Source organism: Amblyomma mixtum, chromosome 6, assembly GCF_055824585.1.
Source record: "Amblyomma mixtum isolate Tamu chromosome 6, ASM5582458v1, whole genome shotgun sequence".
Classification (NCBI taxonomy): Eukaryota; Metazoa; Arthropoda; class Arachnida; order Ixodida; family Ixodidae; genus Amblyomma; species Amblyomma mixtum.
Window position 1 is genome coordinate 10,475,593 of NC_143017.1, and position 15,616 is coordinate 10,491,208.

General features: G+C 45.9%; 1 pseudogene; it reads right to left on the minus strand.

Moving 5' to 3' along the window:
- Positions 1-10,514: 10,514 nt before the first annotated feature.
- LOC149338204 (uncharacterized) lies at positions 10,515-14,169 on the minus strand (annotated as a pseudogene).
- Positions 14,170-15,616: the final 1,447 nt, after the last annotated feature.

Consider the following 15,616-nt stretch of genomic DNA (forward strand, 5'->3'; position numbering starts at 1 on the left):
GGGTCTCCCTGCTCAGCATTCTGGTTAAAAGAGGCAGCACTTCCTGCTTGTTCAGAGAGCTGAGGTAGTGGCAGCAGACATTCTCCACTCTCAGTTTGTTCGTCTGTAACCTCAGCGTCCCCTCTTGGTATCTCATTTACTGCAGCTAACTGCAAATAATAAACAAAAGAGGAATGTATTAGCTACATCAGACAGTGACGAAAGCCCGAGTGGCATGCTTTGAGAAATCTGGCCGATTAGTGGGTCAGCATCTAATCATGGCATGATGTGAGCCCAATTAATGCTGAATTGTTGCTCCATCCTCACACCGCTTGTTCTTTACCCAGATTGAGCATTTGAGACTATTCCAGCTGACGAAATGGGAATGGATGTGAGAGGGCAGCAGTTGTAATTGCGTCCACTGCACACAACTTTGCCATTCGCTGTGATAAGATGCTGACCAAGTGACCGGCTCCAGGTCTCACAGTGCTATAAAGTGAGCTCCACACACTGACATGAGAAGATTTGTCTGAACCGGTGTTCTGCTGGACAAAGAGAGAGACCTGAGAGATCCGCTATGTTGAGGGCTCAGTGTTTTTACTTTTTGTCATTCTTACTGGTATGCACAGGAATTTTCCATAAAAATTACTACGGGCTTTAAAAAGTATCAGTGCAATCCGTGCTGCTCACAGATGATGTCAGAGCAGAATTGCATGCATACTTCTCGGCATTTGCTGCATACTTAACCAAGTGTTGTCAGTAATCAGAGCTTTATTTCCTCGGATGTCTTTTATGCCATCGCCTAGGATGGTGAGAAATGACAGGTGGTGGCTAATGTACGACACGTAAACTCATGTTTGCCACATCTACATATAGTATGCCGATGTAGTCGACACCTCTCACACATTTATAGTGTTCAGTTGGAGTTCATGTTTGACTGCATTTATGTTGATGAACTCTTCTATACGCAGCATTTTTCATTGGCGCCTGTGCTCAAGTCCCCAAATGATGGCGGCTACATCCAATTTGGCTGGTATTTGGCTGTATTTCAGCCTGGCTATGTTACAAAAGGCCCTCACAACGCAATATTTCGATCCACATTTCACCTCACCAGTCTCCTTCTGCTTCTGTTTCTTGTTCCTCTTAATTCGATGTGCGGAGTGCCTTTTTTCCTGATCATTGTACACCCGCGCTGCCTTGCTCTTATGCCACAATCTTTCATGCGACAAACTTTTTGCCATGGTTTCATTCATCACATTCATCATTTCCGTTTCCTAGCCCTGTTTCTCATTTCTGCATGCTGCGTTCTGCTATCAGCCGTCTGCATCCATCACAGACAATATTTTGGACGTTGATAGGCCATGTAAGCAATGTAAGCTCCGCCTTTTCAGGAACTCTCTTTAGATGCTTACCGCGCAGTCAAGAGCATGACCACTGCCTGCGGTGGGTGTAAGGACGCTAGGTTCTCGCGATTCCGCAAAAAAAAAATTCTGACTTTAGCTTTCTCCCCCCCCCCCTTTCACAAAGAAAAAAAGTGTGTGTGGTGGGGGGGGGGGGGGGGGCAAGTTGAAATACAGAATAAACGAATAGGTCCAAGTTATTCAAAAGGCAACGCTTCAAAGGAGCGCGGCACAGTCTAGCGAAGCAAATCTCCATTACGGTAATGCATGCACAACGCACAGCAGCAGCCGCGCCGTCATGATCCGTGCCGCCGGTGCTCGGCGTTTCGAGCTGTCCAGCTCCAGCACCCGTTTGCCCTTCTTTGCTGTCCCTACTTCACTCAACTTCTGCAGTGCCTTTCATTTCGCAGCGACCCGTACCTCTTTTCCGCATCCACACCCACAAATATGCACTTGCTCGCCCCGCGTTTTGCTTCAAAAATTCACTGAAAAGCGGGCTTCTCCTCACGGCTCGCAAGCCTAATGGCAAAGATCGCTTTTGCAACATTGCACAGCTCGGAAAAAAAAAATAAACACTTGCGGATTCTTTATGAGTTCATGGAATGTAAAACTTTTCGCCGCAGAAAGTGAATGGGCCCTAGCATATGACGTAAACAAGTCGGTGAATTACCTGCGGTGCTTGAGACGTTGCAGCGGTCTCCTTTTGCAGCCGGCTCCATGTCGTCTGCCGCGGAATTTTCAGTGATAGCGCATTTGGCTCCAAATAGGCGCGGTAGCGTTTTTTGGGAGGCATGTTGGAGCACCTGCTTTGCACGCTTGTAACAGGCTTGTACAAGTAGATGAGGCGTTGGCTTGTATAAGGTGCAAGAACGACACTGAAGACAGATGGAACGTACAACCAAGGAGGCGACTACAGACTGCGCGGGAAATTCCGCGCGCCCGCCTCTCCTTACCTTTTTTTTTATAGCTTCAATGCGTGCCCGCCTCTCCCAGCAAGGCAAATGCTACAATCTAGCCAAAAAGAAAGTGGCGCTTACAAAGTTAACTACTACATTTGCAACATATACAGATAACTCAATCTGTTTCAGAGCAACGCGCTAAAGCAGTCTGATCAGCATGCAATTTTTTGTTTGACAAGACTGCAGCGCCACACACACCATTACGTTGTCCAAACATCATGTAGATAGTTTGTTCCAACCGTTCCAACATCCTTTTTGTTCTATACTGCGCGACATTGGCGACTTGCTCCCGAGTGTGCATCAGTGAAATGGTGTTTTACATATACGTTAAGTTTCTGCTTGACAACGTGAAAAGAGTCACTTCATCGGTTCTTGTGGAAAATTTCCACCCAAAGAGCACGGAAGATTTTGCGGCGGGAAATATCTATCAGGTCTATTGGGAGGGGGACGACAAAACAAAGGGCGGATACTACGACGCGGAAATCCTACAGATAACAGGTAAGAACACTTTTATTACTGTCTGAGTACTTTTGTAATTTCTACTTTGCGGCTGCTGTAGCTACCCGTGTATTTCCAGTGCCTTTAATGTACAGGGCGTTGATTGATATTGAAACTTCATTCAGCCTCTATGTATGTACCGCTGTGAGCACGCTTAACACAGACGCTCGAGCGATTGTCTTTCACTGACGTTAGTGCCGCTGGGCGTCGGCCGCTGCGTCTGAGACAAAATTAAAGTGGAAACAGGGCACGAGCTGTCTCCAACGTCCGCAAACATACCGTGCAGTATGGCCTTGGACTCTGCGCCCAGCGCTCAGAGGCTGTAATATCAGTGCAGGACGCGCAAGCGAGCGTTCCTCCAAGCAACCACAGATATCCGTCGGACGTACGAGCTAGATCCGAACGTCCTTTGCCGAGATCGGACGTCCATCGGACGTACGAGCACAATCCGATTTCGGATATCCGTATTCATACATCCGCCGGACGTACAGACAGTATCCGCTTTTGTCTATCCGCATTAGAGACAAGGTGTACGTCCGAGGGATGTACGGTGGAGTATATTCTCCGGGTATGAGTATAGAGTTTTTTATAATTGTTCACACAGAAAAGTCGCGCCGTTCGAGTATGTATACTGTAGAGTTCGCTTTTTTAACCTAGAAAATTTTATTTGCGAAGGAAATATTGTCAGTTTTATTGGCTAGTGTGCGAGAAATTGCGTTAATATCTGCATATCTGCTTTGGAGAAATTATTTCCATGAGCTACACGGTTTGACTTGAGGACTTTTGTAAATTCGCGCATTTTCCTAGTCATATACTTGCAGTGCAAGGGCCACTGCTGAACTAAATTTATTTAAGGGTAGGAGCGAGTGCTACACAAATTTACAGTAAATCAATTACTAATTTACATCTAGAAAACATCTAAAAATCAGTAGCGACATCGTGTCCACCGTGGTAGCCACCCTAGCCGTGGTAAAACGCGATTGAAACCACTTGTAAATTCAAAACTCCCGTTTAACTCCGCTATCATCATCATAAATGCAGCTTGTAGTCAGCCCAATCCAATCCATCAGCCACAGAGTGCAGCGGCGTAATGGCGGCGTTGCTGGCTTGGTGCGAAGTGTGGTGCCCCTTTTGAGCTCTGTTACTAGAATGTGTGGCTTTTTTTAGTCTGCGGACGAAAGTGGTGTGTAACTTGAACAATTCGAAGGATGCGGCAAGTGCCTGAAGCCCTCCTGGAACGCTGGAATATCGTGCTACACCGACTTCGGATGAAAGAAGGCCTAGTGTGATTGCCTACGGCATGTCCTACGGAGGTAAGTGCAGTACACTGCTTGGGAATTACTTTTATGACAGTGGAGCAGGATCTGTAACATTCTCTCGCGGGAGAGTTGGAGTTATGTTATGGCTATACTGTGGTGTGGGCTACGGTTGGGTTGAGACTTGTTGAGAATGGGTTGAGCATTTTTGAATTTATCATGGTCTACTGAGATTTGGCGTGTACTTGATTACTAACCTTTTTCTTTTCATTTTTTCCAGAAAGCTGTTCGCTTCTGCTTCATCATGGAAGTAGGAAGACGGATGTGCGCTCGAAGTTTTACGTCTTATTGAGGAGTTACACACTTCACAGTAACTCAGTCCTGTGCTGATGTACAGTCACAATAAAATATTCTCGCTGTACTTTCAGTTGCTTTTTCATTTTATTGCCCCGCGGACACGAAGAAAGTATGCATGTGCCATATATGCAAACATCCGAGAAAGATCCGGGAACGGACGTCCGAAATCGATGTTCGTCCGGAACATCCGAAACGGAAGGCCAACGGCCGGCCGATGGATAGCTGTGGTTGCTTTGTTAAGCGTGCTGACGGCGGTACAGCACTCGAATTTGCTTGTCAGGGCTATAGAAATGTGTTCTTGAGCTTTTCTGCCTTTCGTAACGCTCACCGCTGTTGTGCAGTTCTCGCGTTCAACTTGCAGGTTTGCGAATTCCGTCCTGTTTGCAGCATGTTGCATGTTGATGGATGTAACGAAATTAATCTGGCAGTGTCCGGTAGATGGTAGAGACGCCCAGCTGAAATTACCCCGGCACCTCCATCAACTGGGCCCCGTGAATACGTTTTTTTTCTCACTGGCGCCCCTCCAGGCATTCTTCAGTTGTAGTAATGAACTGTCTTATGTACAAGTGATGAGTGGCTGGTCTTCCCAGGGTGAACCCGTTGCTTTTTTTTTTTTTGGGGGGGGGGGGGGTGTATCACTTGGGACTAGTTCGGAAGCATAAAATTTATACTTCACTGCTCTTGGTTACAGCTCAGTTGATGACCATGTCCTAGATACATGTATTGAATATTAAACTGTGAAGACCTCTGTAGCCGAGAAAGCTGCCAAATGTGACAGAGGTTCTCACGCCATACTAGGTAGGAAGTGTCGATTCTGCATTGTTTCTTGAAAACTTGACATGAATGCGAAATTCTAGAGGCCACCGTGTACTGTGCTTCACCGTGCAAGCGTCCAAGCGACTATTCGCATGCGCGAATAGTCGCTTGGACGCAGCGTTTGAGTGAGGCAGTGCGCAGTGCTCTCGTCGGTTTTTTATTCCAAAGAAAATGGCGGAACGACTGGAGCAGCGTTACTGCATCAAATTTTGCCAGAAACTGGACGAGAGCCAAGTGGAAACCGTTCGGAATTGTCAGTGAAGATGCTAAGAGCAGCACACAGATTAAGCAGTGGTACAATTGGTTTAAAGACGGCCGCACATCGGTGGAGAGCGAGCCTCGCTCCGGCCGGCCATCAACATGCCGAAATGACCAGGTCATTGCCGAAATGAACTCTGTGGTGATGCGGGACCATCGTGTGACTATCCGAGAAATTGCGGAAGAGATGGACATCAGCAATTTTTCTGCACATTCCATTATCACCGAAGATTTCGCCATGGAGAGAGTTGCGGTGAAATTCATGCCGAAGCTGCTCACGGTGGACCAAGAGCAGCTTAAGCAGCTTCGTGTTGAAGTCTCACAGAACATGCTGAATTCCACAAACAGTGACCCCGACTTCATCAGCACCATATTCACTGGTGACGCGCCTTGGGTGTACGGGTACGACCCGGAAACCAAATCCCAGTCGTCGTAGTGGAAGCATTCCACGTCGCCAAGACCAAAGAAGGCCCGCCAAGACCGCAGCAATGTCAAAGTGATGTTGACTGCTTTCTTTGACTGCTTCTGTGTGGCACACCACGAGTACGCACTCTACAGGGTGAAACAATGACCAAAGAGTACTACAGGGATGTCCTTCGTCGCCTACATTGTGCTGTGTGGTGCAAGAGACCGGAGTTGAGGTCAACAGGACAATGGCGTATTCATAACGACATTGCTCCTGCACGTTCCTCGCACTTGATTTGGGCTTTTTCGCGAAAAACAGGACCCCTGTAGTTCAACAGACTCCTTGCTCTCCTGATATGGCCCCCTGCGGCTTCTCGTGTTTCCCAAAATCAAGAGAGAGACCATTGAAAGGAGCGCGATTTCAGACAAGAGATCACATTATGGCTGCAACGACAGCCGAGCTAAACTCTATTCTGAAAAGGGCCTTTTCTGAATACTTCCAACAATCGCAGCACAGCTGGGAGAAGTACGTTGGGTTCTAAATAGACTACTTTGAAGGTGATTAGGTTCCAACGCTCCAGTTATGCCAGTTTTTTTTCTTCGGCCAAAGGTCGGATACTTTTCTAACTACTTTGAAGGTGATTAGGTTTCCAACGCTCCAGTTATGCCAGTTTGTTTTCTTCGGCCAAACGTCGGATACTTTTATAACAGACCTCGTATAGCCTTCACTGATTATGAGAAAGCGTTCGACTCAGTGGCAACCTCAGCTGTCATGCAGGCATCGCGGAATCAGGGTGTCGAAGAGTGTTATGTGAAAATACTGGAAGATATTTGTAACGATTGCACAGCTATTATAGTTCTCAATAAAGTCAGCAATAAAATTCCAATACGGAAAGGTGCCAGGAAGGGGACATGATCTCATCAATGCTCTTCACTGACTGCTTGCAGGAGGAATTTCGGGGGCTGGAATGGGAACAGTTGGGGATAAGAGTTAATGAAAAATACCTTAGTAATTTGCGATTCGCTGATGACATTGCCTTGCTAAGCCACTCAGGACAAGAACTGCAAAGCATGATCAATAGAATTCACATGCAGAAAACCAAAGAAATGTTCGACAGCCTAGCAAGGGAACAGCAGTTCGCAATTGATAGCGAGGTGCTGGAAGTAGTAAGAGAATATGTCTACTTAGGGCAGGTAGTGACCGCAGATCCGGATCATGAGAGGGAAATAACTAGAAGAATAAGAATGGGGTAGAGCGCATATGGCAGGTTCTCTCAGATCATGAATGGCAGCTTACCAATATCGCTGAAGAGAAAAGTATACAACAGCTGTATCCTACCGGTACTCACCTATGGGGCAGAAACGTGGAGGCTAACAAAGAGGGTTCAGCTTAAGTTAAGAACAACGCAGCGAGCTATGGAAAGGAAAATATGAGATGTAACGTTAAGAGATCCGGAGAGGGCGGAGTGGGTGAGGGAACAAACTCGGGTTAATGACATCTTAGTTGAAATCAAGAGGAAAAAATGGGCTTGGGCAGGGCATGTAATGCGAAGGCAGGATAATCGCTGGTCCTTAAGGGTAACGGAGTGGATTCCAAGAGAAAGCAAACGTAGCAGGGGACGGCAGAAAGTTAGTTGGACAGATGAGATTAAGAAGTTTGCGGAGATACAGTGGCGGCAGCTGACAAAGGACAGGGTTAATTGGAGAGACATGGGAGAGGCCTTTGCCCTGCAGTGGGTGTAGTCAGGCTGATGATGATGATGAAGGAAAGCATAGGTTGAGCAGTGCCTCCTTAGGAAGGGTCGGGATGATTTACATGCTTTTTGTACTATCGCTCTACGTTTCTCCGACAGGGTGCGCTGTCTGAGAGTGCCAAAAGCAGCGTCTCATGCATATGCTATCGCTCGTGCACAGTTTATCAACTCAAAGTCTAAACGATCCATCCGCCGTCCGACTATGCAAACTCTTCCAGCTTTTTCCTGGCCAGGCATTTTCGGAAAGCAAAATCTGCATGAAAGACAAACTGCATGTGTTTAAACGTGCACCACTCGTATCCACCGGCTGCTTACAGAAGGAATTTCGAGGCCTGATTTGGGAACAGTGTAGGATGAGAGTAATCTCAGTCTAGGATAAGTGTAGGATAAGAGATAACAGTGTAGTATAAGAGTAACCTTAGTAATCTGCGATTATCTTGTGACATTACCTTGCCAAGCAACTCAGAAGGTGAAATGCAAAGCATGATCATTGAGTTAGAAAGGAAGGAAAGAATGATGGGTCTATGAATTAACATGCAGAAAACCAAAGTAATGTTCAAAAGTCTCGCAAAGAAACAGCAGTTCACAACTGGCAGCGAGAGGCTGGAAGTCCCTATCGAAAATACCACCATTTGTGGGATTTTCGAAAGTTGGCGGAGATAGTACAAAATATGGTGGCCAAGGTGGAAAATATGGTCGCAACAGTGGAAAATATGGTGGCAAAGGTGGATAATGGTGCAGCACATGGTGTAAAGCACGGTCGCAAAGGTGCAAAACATTGTCTCCTAGGTGGAACCCAAAGTGGCAGTCGGAGTGTTACGGTGCGTAGTGGCACGCATATTGACGAAGAGAGAACTTATGGTGTAATGTAAGCTGGTGCATGGTGTTCTGCTCTTGGATAGGTCATCATGCTGTTGCAGGAACATTGATTAAGCTCTGATATGGCACAATTTCGACAGAATTGACGTTCGAACTATGGTAGACAATTGTGAATACTTTGAAGTATATAACTGGCGACGTTTCTGTTCAGCTGATGAGGAAGTTAGAGCGCAAAAAAACAAAGACAAAGTGGAGACGTGGACGGGACAAGCGCTAACTTTCAACAACTGCTTTGGGACACAAGAGGTTTAGCGCAGGTTCCCTTCACGGACTTCAATAAAGCAGTTGTAGAAAGTTAGCGCTTGTCCCGTCCACGTCTCCACTTTGTCTTTGTGTTTTTTTGCGCTCTAACTTCCTGATCATGAACTACCAACAGGCCCAAATTATTACTCTGCTGAATTATATTTCTGTTCAGCGTTATTAATGGCGACATTGGCGGTATGCATTTGTTGTAAATATGTACAGCATGGGCATTAGCTGTAATAATTACAGATATAACGGCAGACTAGCCGCGTCTGCGAGATTTTCGTTACGTTTTCAAGAACTACATAGACATGGCATTGCACTCCAAAGCGGCATTCGAGCGATTAGCGATAGGCCTGCGCGGTCATGTTATCAAATGATGGTAGTGCCGCGACGAGAAAACGAGCACGTAGCCATGAAAAGTGGGAAGTACGAACCTATAACTAGCTCCCAGACTTGCGCCCGGCATGTATTGCAAGATTTTAAAACTCGGCGCTTAAGCGCGCCCTTGTACGGCCGCGGCATCAGCTGCGAGTTGGCGTCCGTGCGGCGATCGCTGGCGCAAGGATGTACACACAGCTCTGGGCCACACTATGCGCGGCTCGGCGACACCGTTATTTTCATAACACTGATGGATTATGTTTTTTTTTGCATTTGAACGTACACCTATTAAACATGACTCTTTCACGATCCTCTTGTTCAGATCAGATGTTTAAGCTGTTCATCTAAAAGAACTATGGCTCGAGGCATGAAAGAATAGTACTCAGACTTTGATGCACCTGGTTGTAGATGTCAAAAAGCAGTGCCCTGATCACTCATCTCATTGTAGTTTTCTGCATGCTTAAATATGAAGACTTGGATTCAAATTTACTCAGTACACACAAAAAATGCAGTTTGTGACACTGATTTCAGCAATACAGACATTCAGCAATCCTATGAAGAAAAGGACCTTTGTACATTTAGCTTGCACACTATATTTTCAGTTTCTCTCACAGATACAAATACAAGTGCAGCATGGTATAAATGAAGGATGCAGAAATGGGGAACTAACATTTCCTAAGTGTCCCTTGCAATCTAGTTTCCACAGCGGTGCTACTTTCATTGTGCTCCAAAGAATGGCCCCATGTTGGGATGTCAATGCAATACAGTTCACTTGTACAAATATTTCCAGCATGAATTTTCTTCCATGCTTTTTAAACTCCCAGTAAGAGCTGCTGCTCCCTTTCAGCATTTGCAATCATAATGCGTAATCCTGAAATCCTGCCTGAATACAAACTCAAAGAAAAAAAAACAAAGCTCAACAGTCTAGTCTCCTCTTGTGTAGCATAGGCAGCGGCAGCTAGATACGCTGGGAGCCTTGACTTTGTGTACATAGAATAACCTATTTTACCGCTGCTTAAAGTAGCTGTGCCACTGCCGTGGCTCAATGGTTATGATGCTCGGCTCCTGACCTGAACGGCATGGGTTGACCCTGGCCATAGTGGTTGCATTTCGATGAACGCAAAATGCTAGAGGCTCGGCTAGTGTGTGAAGCCATTGCACGTTAATTAAATACAAGTGGTGCAAAATTCTCAAATTCGTCTAAAGTGTTCCTCATAGTGTGAGTTGCTTTGGGATGTTAAACCCCATAAGCCAATCAACTTAATGCAGCTTTAGATGTTCAAACCAGTTTGGGTATCTTTAGTAGGACATAGACCATGCTCATTTGATTCAGTCCCTCTCAATTGTGTTAAGAAGATCACAAATAAAGGTTTTTTTCCTCCTCAGGAAACTCTATGAACAAGCAGCAGTCAGCCACTTCTGCTGGAAGCACCACATGAAGTGCTCTCTCAAAAGATATAAAGCACTCTTTTATGTGGGGTGGTTCTGCAACCACATCGGCCATTATTATTGGCCTGCATAAGAGAATGCAAGTGTTAGCTACGTTCAAGAAAAGAATTCTTTCAACGAGTTTGTAGCTCGCGCTGAGTGTCCTAATGAAGGTGGTGTCAGACCGTGATGGCCTGTTGTATGCTGTGTTATGGAACACCTGCCTTGCCTGAATGAAGCGCTCATACTCAACAGCTTCTGATGCTGTGATTACGCAGGGACGGTACAGAGCATCTTGCTCCTCTGAGCTCAAAGCAACGCTCCTGCCCCTTCCCAAGAGGCACAAGTTCTCTACGTGCCTAGCATTCTGCACATTCTGCATTCTGCCAACCATTTTTCTACACAGCTGTTTTTTATGTGCAGGGAGCTGGCTGCTCTCAATCAATTTTTGTAGTTGCTGGTTCATAACCATCCTTTCTACAATTTGCTTGGGAATACCATTTGCCGCTCAAACCTGGCGAACGATCTTTCCATTGTCTCCTTCAAAAACGAAGGCTGAGTGTGCCCAAAGTGGTCCTAGGGCACGGGCGCAATTAGCCAGGTTAAGTACGGCTTGCACGTTAAACGTCAGGAAGGCAACACCATACGGGCTCCTTCTCTGCACAACAAAGCTTTCTAGAAGCAACTGCGAAAATAAAAACAATAATGTTGGTTAGGTGAAATACCAAGCCAAAACGCAACTCCATCAAGGCAGTTCCTTTGACTTTTTCTGCAATTCCTTTGTTGAAAACCGATTTTAACTTCCCTATATGAAGCACTTTTTCACTCACTTAGAGTGAAATTTTTAGTACTGTAGAGAAATTGCACGTTATTAAAAGAGCATATTAAAGGAGCAAAATGACAAAATAAGTTTGTACTATAAAGGTAAAATAAAATATGAACAAGCACGTGAAGAAGAGTGAAAGAAGTGTAGAAAATGAAGGGTTTTACTTTCACAATATCTGTATGGTTGCGAGTTCGTACGCTTCACACACTTTAATTAAGGTCACTTCATGAAAATGACTTTCACAAAAGTTTTTTCATTACAGTTGTTAATTTTGTATTCATATATACTTTCCACAAACTCACAGCTGTACAAACTGCTCGAAACCTGCAGGTTACATTATTGTTGACAGACTTGATATGTATGAAGTGCACTGCAATAACTGAAGTAATGCATTACCAGCTTTGTCAATTGCAGATGGGGTGAGCTCCTGTTGTAAAAGTATGTGAACACCTTCTGACAGTTTTAATAGGTGTTTCCAGTAGTCATCAGGAAGGATGCCATCAAGACAGGGGAGGGCATAGAATAGCAGCCACTGCCTCCATTCAGATGCCTTCCAGTGGCCTCGCTCTCTGAGTGGTCGTGGCAACCGTGTGACACAGTGCGGAGGCTTCATGATCAAGAGTCGCGCTTCTAATTCTGCTACTGCAGAAGGGGCCCTGATAGGATGAAATTGCACAATACATTTACCTAAACCCAGTTGAACACAACTAGCGGATAATGCTGCAAAGGCACACATACAGTGGGAACCCGAGTAACGTAACACCAACGGCGATTTTAAGACTTTGAATCAAGAAGTTCCATCAGTGCAAAATGTGCAGTGGAATGTAGAGGTGCATAGGCATCTGGTCACAACTCTGGCACTGTTAATGCTCGGAACGAAGAGGTATGGTTGACAAGGCATGGTTCTAAATGTAGCTGTTTGGAAGCTTCAGTGGCATTGATCTTTGACAAGACAGCAAACGTCCTGCACATATATTTATTGAGCTGTGTGTCTGCTACTATTCAATAACATCAACACCCTTTCAGTGCTTCTGTATGACAAAACATATGAAGTACCAAGCAACATAATGATGTAGGGCTACACAGCTTCATCTCAAATTTTTCACCCATTAAACATGTTACGTATCAGGTGAGCATGAAAAAGGCACAGCTTTGCAGTCCGTAATACAGCTTGGAAGCAATAGTGCACAATATGCGAACCAGTCTGACAGCTCAGTGGTGGCAGCGACCAGTAATAAGTCACTACCAATTCTCTGCTCTCCACTTAGAAGTAGTACTTTGTTGGTCTGTATCATGAGAACATAAGTAAATGTTCATGGCACTAGCTGTGAAATGGACATAAGCTTGATTAAGAAATGTGTTGTGCTACAATACTGACCTGCAGTCAGCTGTGATAATCACTATTATATCCAAGTCTACCAGTAGCAGCTAAAGTAATGCAAAGCACTCAAAGACTGGAGAGGACGTGTAGGTAAAAACAGCTTACCTTTCAGGATCATCAGTGCGGATGGCCCTTTGAAGCCATTGATATTTTAATCGTGCTTTTTAGCTAATTTCATGTCGAGCTCAACCATCTTCGTTGTCCAAGCCTCTGGCTGCTCTTGTGCGATATATCGCGTGCTCCCTAGGAGAAGAGTCTGTAAGGGACATAAGTATGCAAATTTATGCACTTGAAGAGACGCTGCTTCTGTAATGCTTTCTTTTCTCACGACCTTCAAATCACTGCTCGTTCTCTAAAAGCCAAAAAAATGCTCACCTTCTATACGCCCGCCTCGGATGAAGCACCATGGGCATCCAAAGTAACCATTGAAGGTAACCATGTTCTGCGCAGCCGCTCTTGCGGGCGCATCAACCGACCAGCACAACACAACTGGTCTGGGTAGGTGTGTGCTAGTCTGGTACTGCCACCTGATTTGATTGGTGCAGTTAAGTTCATGCACAAATTTTGAAAGAAAAAGTTGCATATTCGGATGGCTTTGCCGAACCGTAGTCCAGAGAGAGTCGGATGCTCGAAACGCAGGTGTGGCGGCAGTTCATTAACGATAAACTGCAGAGGCTACACGGACGTCTTTGAAGACTGCCACACTGGACTTCCGTCCGTGTTCACCGAAAGAGCGAGGTCGTCCCTGCCAAGACTTCTAGCCTTCTGCATTCTTGCATGGCATTCAGCACTGGTTACATCTGAAATGTGCAGTGCAGGCCCTTGAAGCTTGAGCAAGTTGTGCATTTCCTCCTTAGTGTTTTCAATAAGAAACTGCAGCTTCTTTTGTAAATAAAAAAGAACAAAAAATGACCCCCTGTCTTTGAGAGCTTTAAGGGGTTCTGTATGTTTGCAGTTGGGGCAGCCAGCTGATTTTCCTTGTACTTTCGTTTCACCAATGCATGTTTCGCAAACATAGTGGTAGTGCACCACAACCTGGGTTTCCTTGCGCCACAACTTCCGGAAAGTGTATGCGCTTGGAGGCAGGACATCTCTCCGAAAAGGACATTTATCATTTTTGTTAAATCTCCCAATATAGCCCATGTTAGCCCATAAGAAATGGCAAATGACATGACTGCTGCTATAGCGCCAGCCTTCGTAACCTGAGAGTGTGGCAACGTTCCGTTACTGAACTGAGATGAAGGAGGGCGTGTAATCTTCGCTCCCAGATGTGTCACGTTCGTCGGCACTCGGAATGTCGTCGTGAAAGCAGCTGTCGCTGATTCCTGCTGAATCGCTGAATATGTCATACTCGGACCCCGCTCTATCAATATGATGATCAGTGCGGTCGCTTGAAGGCTCCTCGTCGGTCGTTGTGTCGGGCGCCGCACCACCATGACTACGGTTGCTTTAGATCGCCTCGTTGGCAGTTGCGTCATTGTAGAGTGGGCGGGTGCATGCTACAGACGAAGCGCCCGGCTGAAACCTACTCACACTTTGCTGGGGTCTTAGGGCGCCGGCTCTCGAAGGACAGGCGATGGCGGTATCGTGGTCCTTTTGGCGATTGCAAAATGTCGAGGCCGGTGCGTCGAAGGCTTCACCATGCTCCAAATACTTCTTGCGCCGTTTTCTTGAAGCCGGTCCAGGCATTGTCTACTGTAGACCGTACCTCAGAAACGCAAGCAATATACGCAATTACTCAGGATTTTCGATGCGCAAAAACCTCGCTGTTCGGTCTGGTTTTAAATTAAGGCTCTGAAATAACGGAAGCTGCTCGCGCTAATTGATCACGTATGATGCATGCAGGATCAGCATGTCTAATCTCCCCTGTTTGCGCTAATATTATTGCTGCTTTGATGATATACTAGTAAAATCTGTATACAGAGTTCTAAGAGACACATGCGAAGAAAAGAACACTTTTGAAGCGCGGGATGTACAAATAATCGAAAATTCGCGTTTTTAGTGCCCTTGAAGCCAAGCGATCTCGTTTCCTATCTTCTGCTCAAGTTTCTTTGCTAGAGTCGGCCGAGAACTACTCCTTTTTTTTTCTCAGAGATCGCTGGTGCTACACATCTTGAAAAAGAAGAAAAATTGTCACTTTTTCATGCCGGCCGGTCGGCATATACTAACTTTTGCTGAGACCGAATAATTGGCCTCGATGAAAAGCGTGATTCTGTCCAAAGATCGCGCCTCATCTCATTTTCACGTGCAGAAGTAAATGCCTCGCGTCTCGCGATGTGACAGACGTCCGCAGCCGCGCCTCCGCAGCAACCGAGGAGTGCGCGCGGCATCCGACGGAGTCGTCTGCTACTGCGCTTGCTCGACTCGCGTTGAATTGTTTTGGATTCGGACGTCGAGGATCATGGACAGATCGCTTCTTCAGCGAGCACAGTAAACCACTGAGTGTAGCTATAGAGGTCTTTCTTTGTGCTATTTAAGCAATTCTTCTATGATAGCCGCTCTATCACGTTCGATGCCCCGAGAATCGTATATATGTACATGTGATAGCTATACTGAAAGGGGCTAGTATGTCCATGGGGGCTGAACGTGATAGCAGACCCCCGATAAACTGCCGGGGTTATTGTTCTTACCTCGCTTATTGCCTTAATTCATTGCATGATTTCGTTGTGCTTGTAAGCGAGGTTAGTCTGGAGCAGGCCAGGCCATCGATACCGGCATTCGTAACAAAGGCAGTTTGATGATTACCCTGTGAGCATGCAAATTACGTCTGTTCCATAATTGCAAAGTATCGCCACC